The 18,056-nt window shown below is 41.0% G+C and overlaps 1 protein-coding gene across 1 annotated transcript in view; it reads right to left on the bottom strand.

The window, feature by feature from the left end:
* The window catches only part of LOC148362110 (leucine-rich repeat-containing protein 4C-like), a 131,153-nt gene extending 113,305 nt beyond the window's left edge, over positions 1-17,848 (bottom strand). The window contains exons 1-2 of the mRNA XM_088339549.1: positions 17,759-17,848; positions 335-506 (exon numbers count right to left, since the gene is read on the bottom strand). The gene's annotated coding sequence lies outside the window, so the exon portion shown is untranslated. The remainder of the gene's footprint in view (positions 1-334; positions 507-17,758) is intronic.
* Between the last annotated feature and the right edge of the window lie 208 nt (positions 17,849-18,056).

Raw genomic sequence — 18,056 nt, 5'->3', positions numbered from 1 at the left:
CATGTTCTCCCCGTGCTTGTGTGGGTTTCCTCCGGGCACTCTGGTTTCCTACCACATTTCAAAAACATACATTTTAGGTGAATTGGCCGGCCCAAATTGTCCCTAGGTGTGAATGAGCGAGCGAGTTACCTGTCCCTGTGTGCCCTGGGTTTGGCTGGCAACCTGAAAGCTGGGATTGGCTCCAGCATCCCCGCGACCCTACTGAGGATAAGTGGCGCAGATAATGGACGGATGGATGGATGAATACCCTATGATCATGCAGAAAGAGTAGGCTCTTTTGAGTGAGCCGAGCCAAAAGAGCCGAATCTTTAAAAAGAGCCGGAATTCCAATTACCACAATGCGTGTCCCGGACGGGTGCAGAATTTATAAGCGAGTCATGAGGATTGCCTCCCACTGACAAAGTGCACCCTCAGTCACATCTGCTGAATCAGGAACGGAATTGAAAGACGTCGTCTCTCTTCTCCTCTCCCAGTCGACATGTTGCGCACTTGAACTTACGATCTCACTTTGAGGAAAAAAGGAATATGTGTGTCAGTTCACCGCGCAAAGGGTTTAAAAAGGTGGTATGGAGGTGCGCCATCAATGGACGAAAGCGCAAAAAAAATGAGATCGGACCCGCAAAATGTATTGAAAAAAACAAAACAAAACGACGCGACTGCCACCTACCGAAGGCGTTTTTTGCGTTTTTTGTGGTGGCATCATGCCCCCAGGGCTCTCTCTGGAGAGACCATACCAGATTTTCTCGCACATATCTTAGATTTGGGACAGGATCAAGAAGCTGGAACAGATATAAACCACTGTGGAGCATCTTGGTCCAGAATTGTGAGATGGATTTCCATACTTGTCATCCTCCAGGGCTCCATATCCTTACATACTGTCGTATTTCCTCTTACAAAATACAAAATAATCTTACACCATATTTTTTTTTCAAACGTGTTTATTTATGTAGTTTAACATGTTATTTTGTACATGTGTTTCGTTATATCATATATATTATTAATTAACATTTTGCTGTGAGATACTGAGTTGCTCGACGTGAATGAGGTTTAATATAAAAACGTTCAAAAATGAAGTAGCTTGGACATTCACTGTAAAAGGAAAAATACATGCAAATATAATTAAGTAGAATAATACATTTTCTTATTCAAATTATAAATTCATTTTCTGCATTAAATTATTGTTGGTATAATACTGATTAAAGGGATAACCACAAACCTGTCTTTTTTTCATTTTCTCCTTTTATTTTATTTTTGGTAAATTCATAAATACAGTCTTTTAAATTAAGTTACCTGTGTTTTCCAGGGATCATGTATTGATATAAAAATGTAATTTATTTGTGTATTCTATAGTTTCTTCAGTCTTTCAGTCAATCCTTTACATACCTGTCAACCTGTACGGTTTTGCCGTACAAAGTACGTTTATCATGCATTTTAAGACGTGTACGACGTACAAGAAAATCTGTACAGAAAAACGCAAATTTGTCAATGATGGGTACCAATCACCAAACGGCACATCAATCATGTCAAACGAGGTCGGCGTGGTAGCCTCTATCTCGGTATCGTTTTGTTTTTTTTTCGTTGCAAACGAAGCGAGTGGTTTGATGTAGTGAAAGGAAGTCCTTCTCTTTTTAGAGAACCGGCTTTTTTGGCTCAACTCGTCGAAGAGAGCCGGCTCTCAAACGGCCAACTTGCTTTGATGCATTATATTACGAAATATTATGTTGTATAAAGAAGTTAAGAAAAAAAGGAAATATAAAAAGAGAAAATGAAAAAAGACAGGTTTGTGGCCATCCCTTTCATCTGTATATTACCAACAATAATTTAATGCAGAATATGCATTCATAATTTGAATAAGAAAATGTATTATTCTACTTAATCATATTGCATGCATTTTTTTCTTCTACAGTCAGCGTCCAAGCTACAGGATCTCACAACAAAATGTTAATTAACAATATATATGATATAACGAAACACATGGACAATACAACATGTTAAACTACATAAATAAACACGTTTGAACAAAAAATATGGTGTAAGATTTTTTTCTATTTTGTAAGGGAAATACGACAGTCAACTTAACAATTTTGGTTTGTTTTTTAAATATGCTTAGTTGCTTGATTTTAAAGTTGCTTGGAATAAGAGGTTCAAATTTTAAATTATCTTCAACGTTTCATCGCTCCGACGGCCTGCCGATGTCACCAGTCACTGAAATACGTAATGCAACATATTATTGGAAAGCGTTAATTTTCAAAATGTCCCCCAAAAAAATCCCCATCACTTTAAAACAAGATTCTCGAAAACTATGAAACCAAGTCATGAAAGATGACATCTTGCAGCCATTACATTTGATAAAAATAGGCAACCACAGTCTCTACATCTGCAAAAATCTAGCGAATCCAACCATGCAAGATCTCATCTCATCTCATCAGCCGTACTGCTTATCCTCATTAGGGTCGCGGGGGGGCAGGAGCCCATCCTAGCCATCTCCAGGCAGTGGGCAGGGGACACCCTGAACTGGTTGCCAGCCAATCGCAGGGCACACAGGGACAACAACTTGCTCGCTCATTCACACCTAGGGACAATTTGGACCGGCCAATTCACCTGAAATGCATGTTTTTGGAATGTGGGAGGAAACCGGAGTGCCCGGAGGAAACCCAAGCAAGCACGGGGAGAACATACAAACTCCGCACAGGAAGTCTGGAGCTGGATTTGAACCCACGCAGGAGGTTCCCATGACATGAACTGTGCCGCACAAGCGCTAACCACTGCGCCGCCGTGCTGCCCACCATGCAAGATATTCACTCCAAAACACACAATACAGCAGACGGATAAAACATATCCACCTAAAAGCATGTGTGCCTCATATTTTCTTGTAATTCATTCGTCCCCTTAAAAAAAAAAAAAATACACTCTAGCCTGTGACATTTCGATTGACACCACTCTCGGCCAATAGCAGGCTTTTTTTTTTTCACGGTCCACAGCTTGCATTGGCCTAAACGGGCTTTTTTGATAAAAAAAAAGATTGCTTCCTGTAGTTCTGAACAACTTTAGCCAGTAGTAACCAAATCGAATGATGATTGACACATTCGTTATCCAATGAAAATCCAAACGTAATTGTATGCCGTTTTCTGTGGGTGTATTCAATTCGCCGCTAAAAAATAACATGTGCAAGGCAATCCGTGATTCATTTGTACGCACCATGTGTGCGCAAACATTGATTTGACTCCTGGACAAAATAAGTCAAACGTTTACAGCTCTTTCACATTGTCTGAAAAGAAAGAAAGAAAAGAAAAATAGAAAAAAAATCTCTCATCTCATTAGCTGCATGACCGTTTATCCTCAGTAGGGTCGCGGGGGTGCTGGAGCCCATGACAGCAATCATCAGGCAGTGGGCAGGGGACACCCTGAACTGGTTGCCAGCCAATCGCAGGGCACACTGGGACAGACAACTCATTCGCTCATTCACACCTAGGGACAATTTGGACCGGCCAATTCACCTGAAATGCATGTTTTTGGAATGTGGGAGGAAACCGAAGTGCCCGGAGGAAACCCACGCAAGCACGGGGAGAACATACAAACTCCGCACAGGAAGTCTGGAGCTGGATTTGAACCCACGCAGGAGGTTCCCATGACATAAAACCCTTCAATATCTGTGTGTTCCAACTGAGATTAGTTAAAGTTACTAGCACTTGCAGTGATTATTTTAGTTTGGGACAAAACTTCAGTGTTACCTGTCAAAAGAGACCAAAACCACATTTTCCAAATGGTTCAAGAACTGCATTTAATTTACTTTGGGTACATCTTGGATTGGGGCAGCACGGCGGCGCAGTGGTTAGCGCGTGTGCGGCACAGTTCTGTGGTCGTGGGAACCTCCTGCGTGGGTTCAAATCCAGCTACCGGCCTTACTGTGCGGAGTTTGTATGTTCTACCCGTGCTTGCGTGGGTTTCCTCCCACATTCCAAAGACATGCATTTCAGGTGAATTGGCCGGTCCAAATTGTCCCTAGGTGTGAATGAGCGAGCGAGTTGTCTGTCCCCGTGTGCCCTGCAATTGGCTGGCAACCAGTTCAGGGTGTCCCCTGCCCACTGCCCGGAGATTGCTGGGATGGGCTCCAGCACCCCCGCGACCCTAATAAGGATAAGCGGTACAGCTAATGAAATGAGATGAGACATCTTGGATTGGGATTTTAGGCGGATTTTACCAGAGGGTTTAAAAGTTGCTTGTAGAGTGAATACACCATATTTAGACAGCATGTGTCAATCACCATTTTCGTCGCTCCCTTGGACACTTGAAGAATTTGGCGACCAAACGCCAAAATTATCATTCATGTTTGATACTTTACAGCATTGTCGCTGCACTGTTTTTCTCCAAAAAGTGTTTGGACGTACCTGATGCCAAAAGAAAAATGCTGATCTCCAGTGGTGTCGCACGCAGTGCAGGCAAGGTGTGTGTGATTCTCTAAAAAGAGACGGACTTCCTTTCACTACATAACTACCACATGAAATCTGAAGCTGGAGACGCAAGCACACAGTATCATTAAACTGCTCGCTTCGTTTGCGATGTAAAACAAAGGATACCGAGATAGAGGCTACCGCGGCGAACTGGTTTGACTTGATTGATTTGCCATTTCGTCATAGTCGGTGTATACCGGACGGTACCCATCATTGACAAATTTGCGTTTTTCAGTACAGGTTTTCTTGTACGTCGTACACGTCTTAAAATGTATAATAAACATACTTTGTACGGCAAAAACGTACAGATTGACAGGTATGAGCTTGGCTCTTACAGAAGGGACGCGGGAGAAAGTAAAACAAGCAAAATAGAAATTTGCTCATACCAGATTATAGTTAGACACCTAGTTGAAATTTAAAATTAGTCCATGAATTTTCATAGCTTTGATAAACATTAAAAGTGTCTTGTTTGTCCTGTTACAGAAACAATATAAAAACAAAGGCTCTTTAATGAGCTGAGCCAAAAAAGCCTGTTCTGTAAAAAAGAGACGGACTTCCTCTCACTACACAAGTACCAAATGAAATCTGATGTTTTTTAAGACCACATGTATTTAAAATATACTCAACCAACCCCTGATCGGAATGATGCATGATGGGAAATCCCCAGGCGGCAGACGCATGCGCCCAGTAGCATCAAACCGCTCGCTTCGTTTGCAATGAAAAAAAACGATACCGAGATAGAGGCTACCGCGGCGAACTCGTTTGACTTGATCGATTTGCCATTTGGTGATAGTCGGTGTATACTGGATGGTACCCATCATTGACAAATTTGCGTTTTTCCATACAGATTTTCTCGTACGTCGTACACGTCTTAAAATGCACAGTAAACGTACTTTGTGCAGCAAAACCGTACAGGTTGACAGGTATGTAATAGGGACAAGAAACCCCTGCAAAAAGTAAAAACCCGCTAAGTAGAGTTATGCCTTCATGAAAGCCTCCAAGCATCAAACTTAAAAAGAAAAGAAAATCACAATGACCCATGATATATTTTCAAAACTACTCCACGGGCTACTCGGATGGTCTCACGTGGCTACATGTTGCCCGCGGGCACAACTTTGTAAACCCCTGTTTCAAAGTAGTATGATTTGAACAATAGATGTTTATATCATGTGCAGAGCAACCGGGATTGAGTGCTCAACAGCACAAGGAAGCATACAAACTACAAACACTCAAAGTGACCAAACCACAACATTTCAAATCTCTTTTTTTATTTTTACCCAGACTTTCGCAACGTTTTTGGTATTTTAGGTACCTGTCGCAGGAAAATGGTGGACAATAATCCAGTTTTTCCGTACAGATTTTCTTGTACACGTATTAAAATGCATAATAAACCTACTTTGTACGGCAAAAACGTACAGGTTGACAGGTATGCTATACATCCATTCATTTTGGACACAGCATGTTCTATCCCTAGAACTAAGACTGTTCCGTATTGCTCGCATATACCATTGTTGGGTAAGGCTTTTTACCTCCATTTCCATACTCTTCTCACAAAGGTTCACACTAATGGATGCAGTCAATGTCCAAACGCAGATTGCTCTTTGAAACGTTGAACAGAGTGCGGTAGAATTTGCCGAGTGGACAAACGCTTGTTCTGAGCCCATTTTCTTAATGGCAGACTCTTACGCAGCTTGATGAAAACATTTGTCCTTCAACCTCAGATAAAATGGATTTCTGGAGCACAGTTTTGGTCTTATATGCAACATGGGGGCTATCAGAGAGAGTTTCACACTTCATCTTTGTTTATGTGAGCTTTGAGACCATAATATCTTGGAGGAACATTTTCTAAAAAATCAGTCCCTGCTTTCAGGATGCTGGATTAGTATTACCCAATTGATTTTGCCCATGCATTTATGTGTGTAGAAAACATAAAACAGTATAGATCTGTATTTCTCAAACTTGTTTACCCGGAGTGCAATATTTCATACCCAGGGTTGGGTAGGGTTACTTTAACTGGATTACTTTGAATTACTTTTTGGATTAGTTTTGCCGGAGATCAAAGAGATCAAAGCCAGGAGAGAAAGCTTACCACGTCTTGTGAGTCATCATTTTATTCATATTTAGTTTATTTTGTCTTTTATTAGCATATTTGGTTTTAGAGTAATCCAAAAGTCAATGAAAGTAATCTAGTTAAAGTAACCCTATTCAACCCTGTTCTTACCCCTAACCAGTATTTTACTAAGGATCTGAGAGATTGTATACAAATGATAAGTACATAAAAAACATTTCCAATAGTACTTTAAATCAGAAAAATACGTTTATTGGTCATGTTTTTCTTTTTTTTAATCACAAGATTTTTTCAAAATATTTTATTTTAGGTACAAAACACACTAACCAGTTCAGGGTGTCCCCTGCCCACTGCCCGAAGATGGCTGGGATGGGCTCCAGCCCCCCCGCGACCCTAATGAGGATAAGCGGTACGGCTAATGAGATGAGAGATGAGACAAAACACACTAGTTCTTAAAATGAGCAAAAGTGTCTAAATGGCAGGAAACAGATTATTTCACTTAATTTAAGGGATTGTCATGTCCTGCACGGTTGTCATGGCGCCCAGCTGGCCCCGCCCCTTGACACCGGCTGAGACGCATTGGACTGATTGCTCTTGGAGTACTTAAGCATGCCTTTTGGAACTGCCCACCGCCAGATCATTGCTTAACCTTGTTGAAAACCTGTTCATGCCTGTTTGATCTGAGTATGCCTAGATTGTAATTTTGCCTGCCTTTGAAGTTGATTTGTTTTGTTTTTGGTCCGTTTGTGTGTTGGACAACTTTACTTTCTCAATTAAAGTGACAGATCGTCTACGCAAACGAGTTCCGACTTCCTGCTCCCCGGCCCGTTTTGTGACAGGGATTATGTTATTAAAAAAGTAATAATTCTACGAGAAAGATTTGTCAGGACCAGAAGGGAAACAGAATTGCATGACGTTTATCACAGGTTTTATTTAAAGAGAGGAAGGGCTGCGCCCATGATCCAGTGTCCGCTGGGAGCGGGACGCAAGTCGCTCTCATACTCGGATTGTGATGCAAACATGGAAGTGGTAGCGAGCGATGGCGGTGTCAGGGATGGAAAACCGGTCGGTAATCGGGACTGGGAGAGCAAGACGTGGTCGGGTTCGGAAACGAGTCGTAAGCAAGAACGGGAGAGTAGACGTAGTGGGGGACGAAAAGAGGTCGTAAGCCGGGACAGGAGAGCGGACGTGGTCAGGATCAAAACAGGTCATAGCCAGAGACAGACAGGAGAAGAATTGGACAGGTGAGAGTCATGGTCGAAAAAGGCTTGCCTAGTATACACTGAAGTTCGCAGACGGACTGACAACAGGGGACTGACAGGACTGGGTTCAAATCGTGACAGGGAGCCAATCAGAGCCCGCGGAGGTTGGCGCCAAATGAAAGGGCACAGGTGAGTCACATCAGTAACCATGACAAGATTTTACCTGAATTAGCAAGATCAAACCATTCACAATTAATCAGTATATTACCAACAATAATCTAATGCAGAAAATGAATTCATAATTTGAATACAAAAATTCTACTTACCGTATTTTCCGCACTATAAGGCGCACCTAAAAGCCTTTATTTTTTTCAAAAGCTGACCATGCGCCTTATAATACAGTGCGCCTTATTTATGGAACAAAAATAATTCGCAAAGTCTTGCAACTAACTTGCAGCCGCCGACTAGATTTCCCCCGAACGCCAAGTAGTCCGCGGTGTATGCTGGGATTTATTTACCGGCGTTTCATTGGCTAACCAATGTGTCAATCATCATTTGAATGGATCACTATTGGCTAAAGTTATTCGGTGGTCAAGGGGCGGATCCTTTTGATCATTTACAGGCTGGCATAGGCTTAAGTGGCAAAACAAAGCCTGCAATTGGCCGAAAAAGTTGTGTCAATCATCATTTGAATCGATCACTATTGGCTAAAGTTATTCGGAGGTAAAGGGGGCGGATCCTTTTTATCATTTACAGGCTGGCATTGGCTTGAACGGCAAAACAAAGCCTGCAATTGGCCAAAAAAGACGTGTCAATCATCAGTTGAATCGATCACTATTGGCTAAAGTTATTCGGAGGTCAAAAGGCGGATCCTTTTTATCATTTACAGGCTGGCATTGGCTTAAAAGGCAAAACAAAGCCTGCAATTGGCCGAAAAAGATGAATGCGTATAGCACGTGGCTGACGGCATACAGAAAGCATTTTTTTACTATTTTGTATTTGTAAATGTTTTATTCTCCTGGATTTACTAAACTCACGGATATAAGAGGACCACGGCTGCACATTATTATGAACACAACGACTTCGGTGAGCTACTCTGGCTATATATTTTCCCTGTATCTTGTTTCGACTGAACTCGATGTTTCTGTGATAAGAGGTGCAGATAATGGATGGAGTGGAGTGTCTATTTGTAAATTAAACTCAATTCCAAGTGTTTATTGTCATATGCCCAGTAAAGTTGCGAGCGAAAAAGAAAATAGAAACAAAGGAATGGTTGGCATTTCTTGAATCCCAAGACTTTAACCTTCCGAATGATGGAACGTTGCATTTGAGTGACATCGTACGGACACCGCATCCGCACGTGCTCTCGACACGTATTTGCGTCTTTGCAAACTTTCGGAATGTTAAGGGGGTAATAAGTTTGACTGAACTATCCGACTGTTTTGTCGACGTTCCCATTGTAGCACCTCATAATCCGGTGCGTCTTATGTATGTCAAAAATAGGACCAAAAACGATTTTTTTGGGGTGCGCCCTATAACCCGGTGCGCCTTATAGTGCGGAAAATACGGTAATTCTATTTGCATGTATTTTTCCCTCTACAGTGAACGTCCAAGCTACTTCATTTTTCAACTTTTTTTATAATAAACCTCATTCATGTCGAGCAACTCAGGATCTCACAACAAAATGCTAATTCACGATATATATGACATAACGAAACACATGGACAGTATAACATATTAAACTACATAAATAAACACGTTTGAAAAAATATATGGTGTAAGATTATTTTGTAGTTCCAGAACTATCAAGGGCAAAGACCCTTTATTAAGGTCCTACCTCTGTAGAGGTGGTTTATAATATGAGCATCCTTGAAAATATGAAGTAATAGGAAACGGGCTGGCTCTATTGATGTGACTCCTTCTCACGAGACCGTGTATCCAGCTTTCAGTTTTGCTCTGCAATAATTGGATGTTGACAAGCCTGAAATGCTGATGTTTTGACAGGATGAAGAAAAAGCATGGCTGTGGCTTTACTCACGCAGATCCCTTCCTTTTCCTCAGAGTATCATGTTGTCAGAGACTGAATAATACATGTTTTGGGATGGGATAAGATAATGTAATAATCGTGTTGGGTACGCCAGGAGGGTTTCAAGCAGAAGGAATATTGCTCTCAGCACTACCTACTCAAAACGACTCGTTTAATGCGCCAGGATAGTCTTTTTGCGAAAAGAAAACACGATGCCAGAAGGAGAAACTTTTCAACAACAGTCTTTAGAACACATTCAAGGAAATGTACCGATGATGACTGAATACTTTTGGTGTCTACCGCCATTTGAAAACATATTCATCCGATTATTTTGAAAGGATTTTGATTCTTTATTGTATCATACACACTGTTTTGTAGTTGTTTTCACATATTTGTCTTTGCTCTTTATTTTATATTGTTCTCTTGTTCTGCCATACTTAACATATTGTGCAGGAGTCTGGGGCAATAATTACAAAAGTTGACTCCAGACTTCCTGTGCGGAGTTTGTATGTTCTCCCCGTGCTTGCGTGGGTTTCCTCCGGGCACTCCGGTTTCCTCCCACGTTCCAAAAACATGCATTTCAGGTGAATTGGCTGGTCCAAATTGTCCCTAGGTGTGAATGAGCGAATGAGTTGTCTGTCCCTGTGTGCCCTGCGATTGGCTGGCAACCAGTTCAGGGTGTCCCCTGCCCACTGCCCGATGATTGCTGGGATGGGCTCCAGCACCCCCGCGACCCTACTGAGGATAAGCGGTGCAGCTAATGAGATGAGATGAGATGAGACTCCAGCCCCTTTTTATCCTCCAAAAACATGCAATTAGAACTTTACATAGGGTAGGATATCGAGATCATACTAATTATGATTTAGTAACATTGTTCACTGCACAACTGCTATCTAAGGTCAACAAAAACATCCATAAATTATTCATTCGGAAAGAGGGAAATTATAACTTAAGGGGCTGGAGTGAATTCATAACCCCTAAGGTGAGAACCACCAGGAAAAGTATGCCTGTGTGCGGAGTCAAACTTTGGAACAATTTACAAGACGAGATCAAACATCCATCTATATATTATCTGCACCGCTTATCCTCAGTAGGGTCGCGGGGGTGCTGGAGCCCGTCCCAGCCATCTTCAGGCAGTGGGCAGGGGACACCCTGAACTGGCTGCCAGCCAGTCGCAGGGCACACAGGGACAGACAATTTGCTCGCTCATTCACACCTAGGGATAATTTGGACCGGCCAATTCACCTGACATGCATGTTTTTGGAATGTGGGAGGAAACCGGAGTGCCTGGAGGAAAGCCACGCAAGCACGGGGAGAACATACAAACTCCGCACAGGGAGTCTGGTAGCTGGATTTGAACCCATGACCTCAGAACTGTGCCGCACACGCACTAACCACTGCGTCGCCGCGCTGCCCCCTTCTTGAACATATTAAGTAATATTATTTTGTTGTTGAGTTATTGTTTTTTTTCTGTTTGTATTTTAATGTTCGAATAAAGTTTTCATTCATTCATCCATTCATTTTATCGTTGTATAGTGAATGATTGCTGGTTTGTTTTCCTTTAAAATGATTGTCGCCCACTTTTGCTGAAACATAGATAATAAGCCACTGTTGGTGCCTGACTAATACCAGCTTCTTTCATTGGACGTTCATGTAATTGGGATTTCTATATTAGAGATTTGGAAAAGGCGTATGACAGAGTTTATAGAGAGGCATTGTGGCAAGTGATGGCAATGTGGGTGGAAAGTATTTGGAAGCATTGAATAGTTTTTATGTGAACAGCAGAGTGTGTAAGAGTAGGGAGTGAGACAAGTGAGTGGTTCCCTGTGTTGACTGGTGTGAGACTGGGGTGTGTGATGTCACCATGGCTGTTTAAGGAGTATGTTAAGAGTGACAAGATTGGATAGATTGAGAAATGAAATTGTGAGAGACAGAACTGGAGTAGTAGTGTAACTGAGCAAGCGTGTGGACAAGGAAATACTCGGTTGGTTTAGGCACATGAAGAAGATGGATGAGGAGTGAATGTTGAAGAGGATCTACAGAGCAGAAGTCAATGGAAGGAGACCAAGAGGAAGGCCGCCATTGACGTGGATGGATGGTGCTATGAGTGCACTGCAGGAAACAGGTCTAAATCTAATGAAAGCTAGAGCTATTGTTGGTGATAGGAATGAGCAGAGAGGTGTTGTGAAAGGATAGTGGGATTGTGGACGCGTTCTTAAGGATGGGCTGGACACCCGTATGATGCGGCAGGGGTAAACCAGTGAAAGCTGTCGGGCCCTGCTGTTGAACAAAAGAGAGTGTTGTGTCACCCTAGACCGAGTGACATGGCCGCTTTCTTGTGTCCCCTTTCGTCTGGAGGGACGAAAGCATGGCCGACTTAGGTGCCGAGGTGCCTAACTTGTTTGGGTCTTTGGGCATTTGGGTTGGCCATGGTCCAAACATTTTTGTGTGTGTTTTTTTTTGCAATTTTTCCCTTTTATTTTCTTTGTTATTGTAAGTGTTTGTCTTGCTGTCGGTCACCCCTCTTGAGGGATTTGACCAAGGTAGATAGATAGATAGATAGATAGATAGATAGATAGATAGATAGATAGATAGATAGATAGATAGATAGATAGATAGATAGATAGATAGATAGATAGATAGATAGATAGATAGATAGATAGATAGATAGATAGATAGATAGATAGATAGATAGATAGATAGATAGATAGATATCAGAGAAAATTTGACTGTTGTGCCTGTTGAAAATTAAAGACTACTGAAAGAGCCATGAGAAAATATGGATTTATTTACCTGATCATATTCAATATTGTTTCCTTATCCTTACTGTAAATGTGGACCTGGAGTCGTCCAATTTCGTTGTCACAGCATATCCCATGTTGTAACAATGACAATAAAGGCATATTCCATTCTATTCTATTCTATTCTATTTTTGTTCGCTTTTCAGTTGGCTCAATTAGGTTTACTAGACGATGTGTGTCATTTTAATATGTTTCAACAATCCATCAGTCCGGCCCTCGGCTTGGACCTGATTTTTTTTTAAGTGGCCATTCCATCCGTTTGTGTTGGACACCCTTGCTCAAAACAAACTGACTCATTACTTTTTTGACAATGATCGATTATATGGGACACTGTTTCGGATTTATAAAGCATCTCGTCTTTTATCGTGAACAGTTCTGAGCCAATGACATTCAAGCAGTCAGGTGCAAAAGAAACACAGCGCTTGAACTTGAAGGAATGTTGCTGCGGGCCATTTTCTGCTCACGCTGTTTCCGCTATGTTTAGGCCGCAACCTTTTTCTTTTTGGGGGAAATGGAGTGGAGGGCTACACATTTGAAGCAGCATGTTACAACTTTTTAACATTTAGTTCACATTTTCACAACCCTGCTGACTTCAAAAATGACTTCATTTTTTCTTAACGGAGCCTTTCTCATGCTTTTTTTCTTTTAGGTAGCGGGCACAAAAAAACAACCCCAAAAAGACAACAAGACCAAGCTTTGCCTACCTAGGCAAACAATTTGAAGACTTCTTTACTTCTGCAAAACAAATATCAATTGAAGGTTTTTTTTTTTTTAATCTGGATTTTTTTCTGATTGATTAATTGGTTGTCATCCCAAAATACGTTGCTAAGGAATTTATTATAGGAAAGCTTATTAAACAATTTGGGTTCATTGTTGAGATATTTTAGGATGACAAACCACAGAAAAGCTGTAAACAGTCGAGCTATACACACAGCATACTTGTCTCTGCCCAGCTCCATCTGCCTCAAATAAATATGTCAGATAGATAAATTAGATAGATGGATAGATAAATTAAATAGATAGATAGATAGATAGATAGATAGATAAATTAAATAGATAGATAGATAGATAGATAGATAGATAGATAGATAGATAGATAGATAGATAGATAGATAGATAGATAGATAGATAGATAGATAGATAGATAGATAAATAGATAGATGTCTAGATAGATAGATAGATAGATAGACGGATAGACGGATAGACAGATAGATAGATATGAAACTTTGTGGATATTTGGAAAAAAAGTTATTTTCTAAATTGGCCAAATTATGTACAATTTTTTTCTGCATTAACTAAAACTAACTACGTCAAGTCGTCTTGACGGGCAGCAGTAGCTCAGGAGGTAGAGCGCTCGTCTTGGGATCAAGGGATCCCAGTTCGAATCCCGGCACGTCCGAGTTACATGTCGAAGTGTCCTTGGGTAAGACACTGAACCCCTAATACCCCCAATAAGCAGGTTAGCGCCTTACATGGCTGCAAGGCCGCTATTGGGAAATGAAGAGCACATTGTAAAGCGCTTTGGGAAGTCATTGACTTGAAAAAAGCTATATAAATGCAGATAATTTCATCATTTCATATCTAAGGCTCTATATTCAAACATTTTTTGTATCCAAAATGTGTAACCTTTGCTCAAGCAAATAATCAATTACAGATTTAATTGGAGAACATTGCCAAAGAGCCTGTCTCTATCTGTCAATCACCATGCTCTCAAAGGCAATCCTGTTCATGTAGTCAAAAGTCAATCAGAATAGCAAATAAGGCCCGTGGGATCGTGCTCGCCGCGTCGAGAGATATCAAAAGTACCCGCATTTCTAAATTGGATTCTGCACTTGTACTTGTTTATCAGCAACATTCCACCAGACTCAGCAGGTTACATGTCGAGTGAGGCTCCAATTCATGTATACACGCTATTTTTTTCTTACCAATTTGCTCAAGAACATGAAGTTGTTTTATCTCATGTATTCATGCCACGCTGTTGAAAGAAATGAAGCTGTTCTGGGAGTTACCAAATGTAATGTAATTTGTGTATATGTCCTTGTATATTTTTGTTGTGAAGTAATCAAACAACATACCTGTCAACCTGTTCGGTTTTGCCGTACAAAGTACGTTTGTTATGCATTTTAAGACGTGTACGACGTACGAGAAAATCTGCACGGAAAAACGCAAATTTGTCGATTATGGCTACCATCCGGTATACACCGACTATCACCAAGCAGCAAATCAATCAAGTCAAACGAGTTTGTAGTGAAAGGAAGTCCGTCTCTTTTTAGAGAACCGGCTTTTTCGGCTCAACTCATTCAAGAGAGCCGGCTCTCAAACGGCTCACTTGCTTTGATGCATTATATTACGAATTATTATATATGCATTTATATTTATTTTATTATACACCAACTATCACCAAACGGCAAATCAATCAAGTCAAAGAAGTTCTCCGCGGAAACATCTACCTCGGTATGTTTTTTTTTTTCCGTTGCAAACGAAGCGAGCGGTTTGATGTAGTGAAAGGAAGTCCATCTCTTTTTAGAGAACCGGCTTTTTCGACTCAACTCAATTAAGAGAGCCGGCTCTCAAACGGCTCACTTGCTTTGATGCATTATATTACGAATTATTATATATGTATTTATATTTATTTTACTATACACCAACTATCACCAAACGGCAAATCAATCAAGTCAAACGAGTTCGCCGCGGAAGCCTCTATCTCAGTATGTTTTTTTTTTCATTACAAATGAAGCGAGCGGTTTGATGTAGTGAAATGAAGTCCGTCTCTTTTTAGAGAACAGGCTTTTTCGGCTCAACTCAATAAAGAGAGCCGGCTCTCAAGCGACTCACTTGCTTTGATGCATTATTTTACAAATGATTATGTTGTATAAAGAAGTTAAGAAAAAAAATGAAGTATAAAATGAGAAAATGAAAAAAGACAGGCTTGTGGCTATCCCTTTAATCACTATATCACCAACAGTAATTTAATGCAGAAAATGAATTCATAATTTGAATAAAAACATTATTATTCTACTCAATTATATTTGCATGTATCTGTTCCTTCTACAGTGAATGTACAGTTTACGTTTCTTTATCTTTCATCCATCATGACTTGTCCTATGTCAGGCTCGGGGGCCAGTTACAGCCCGTATTTAAATGTTCACTGGCCCGCGAGCTTTGCTGTAAAATTTATAATATGTGGCCTGCCAGTAAGGTTGACTAGCAGTATAAATTAAATGTGTACAAAAAAAATTAATTCACCATTTCACCAGCAGCGCTTTGGCCACCATGCCCTTGGCTTTCTATGAACATTTTGGCCTACCCCATTTGCGACTGTCAATCAAAAAATGAAAGTTGACTGTGAGGGTCACGGTTTCCAGGACAAGTGGAAATTGGTATCTCTGAAAATCAGAAAGAACTGCGTCTGCCAAATTAGCCAAGAGACTGGCTGTTTTCAGAGGATATAGTATCGAGAGATACTTCCAGACTCCAGAAAGCTAACTGGAAGCAACTGCTTCGAATGGTGAAGCAACTGGACGGTTTTATAAGGCATCGCAGCATTTTTTCACAAGACCCTGCGAGTAAAATGAAAATGCTACAAAGGTGAGGTACGAAGTTGTGATCCTGATTGCCAAGCAATGCAAACCTTTCACGAAAGGGTGAATTTATGAAAGACTGTTTAAAGAATGCCAGGCTGACACATTTCCATCTTCCCAAAACCGGCCCACTTTCTAAAATAATGATCGGGGTTTTTTCATAAAATGTACGCGTTTTATGTACACAATCATTTTTGGGGTGTATTGGATTGAATTTGGGGGTGCTTGGGCAGCCTCAAAAATGAGCTGCTTACACCGATGACTTAAACCAGGGGTGTCAAACTCATTTTAACTCGAGGGCCACACGATAGAACAAACATTCTGTCGGGGGCCGGACTAGTAGATTAAAGAGAAAGAAAAAAGAAATAAAGAAATAAGAGAACGAGGGATAGAAAAGGAGGGAGAGCGGGACAAAGAAAGAAAAAGAGAGAGAGCGTGAGAAACAAAAGATAAAAAGTCGTGAGAGAGGGGGAAAAGAAAGGGAGAGGAAGAAAGAAATCCAAAGAGAAATAGAAAGACAGAGGAGAGAAAAGAAAGCACGAAGCGAATGAAGAGAGAAAGAGGATAGAGAGAAAAGTAAAAGGGAAGTGAGAACAAAAGAGGTTAAAAGACACAGAGTGAGAAAGAGACGAAGAGCAACAAAGGAAGAGAAAAAAGGAGACACAGAGAGTGAAAGAGACAGAGACAGAGTGGGAGAAAAGGGGTGGGAAAGAAAGAGAGAGCGGGAGAGAGTGAGAGAAAGAGAAATAAATACAAGTACAGTGTCTTTGTGAGGCACCTGCCTTTGGCAACATCAAGTTGACATATTTCAACCTGCAGCTTGTTTTTCTCTTGCGCTTCTCTGAGTGTTGTCTCGCGGGCCAGATTCAATCCCTTAGCGGGCCTGATCTGGCCCGCGGGCCGCCTGTTTGACACCTGTGACTTAAACTACTTAAAGAATCAGCATTGTTTTAGACGCTTTTTGAAGACAAAACTTTGAAGTTTTATCGTCTACTGTCAAAATCTGTTTAGGTACTGCTGTCACTGAATTATGGAGAACTGACTTTATGTCCAGCTATTTTTTCTCTCCAAAAATCTACCTGAAAAATTAATGTACCAGGGACTGAAACACAAAACAGGATTCCCATGCTCCACTTGACAACGTAGCTACCGAAATAAATGAGCATTTTTTAGTTTTCCTAAGGAGAGGTCCAGGCGAACCAAACCTGCCATTTGCGCGACCCTTCAGAAAAAATGGTCAAATGGGGAAAGCGGTTGCAATTTTGAAATGCTTTAACACACAGAAACGATCTTAGTTAGAAAACCATTGTTGCGTGGAACCCCCTCACCTCCCTCGTAATCACGTGCGTAAAAGCAGGGAAAAACACCCAACCGTAAACACATGGGATACGCACAATTATGCTGAAAGATAACATACCGTAAATTCCGGACTATAAGCTGCTACTTTTTTCCCAAATGTTCAGCCCTGCGGCTTATTCAGTAAAGCGGCCAATTTATGGAATTTTTCTAACGGCCACCAGCGGCGCTGGAGTATAAAAGGTAAGATTAAGACCAGTAGAATATGTGTGCCAAGAAAGACTGCAACCTCTAAATTTAAGCATACATTGTCTGTAAAGATAAGGTACGTACCGATAATGAGGAAGACGCCCTTGATGGCGGTAGTTATGAGGAGGAAGTTGAGGACGATCTACCGTGAATTTCACAATAAAGGGATGCTTTATCTTAACGGGCACATTTCACACATTGCGAGCGTGATCCTAGTAGCGTGTTGGTACCTTTCAAAGGCACGGTTTGGGATGAAAGTTATATTATTATTATTAAAGCTTTGGATACTCTCTCGGTGTACCGTCTTTCTTCGTAAATATGTGTAACCATGTTTAATATGTATTTGCAACTGTATATTTTTGTAATGTATTTATTTTAGAGA

Source organism: Urocampus carinirostris, chromosome 7 (assembly GCF_059441175.1).
Source record: "Urocampus carinirostris isolate Australia breed hairy pipefish chromosome 7, RoL_Ucar_1.0, whole genome shotgun sequence".
Classification (NCBI taxonomy): Eukaryota; Metazoa; Chordata; class Actinopteri; order Syngnathiformes; family Syngnathidae; genus Urocampus; species Urocampus carinirostris.
The sequence above is the reverse complement of the archived record's forward strand: the minus strand, read 5'-3'. Positions and strand labels throughout refer to the sequence as shown.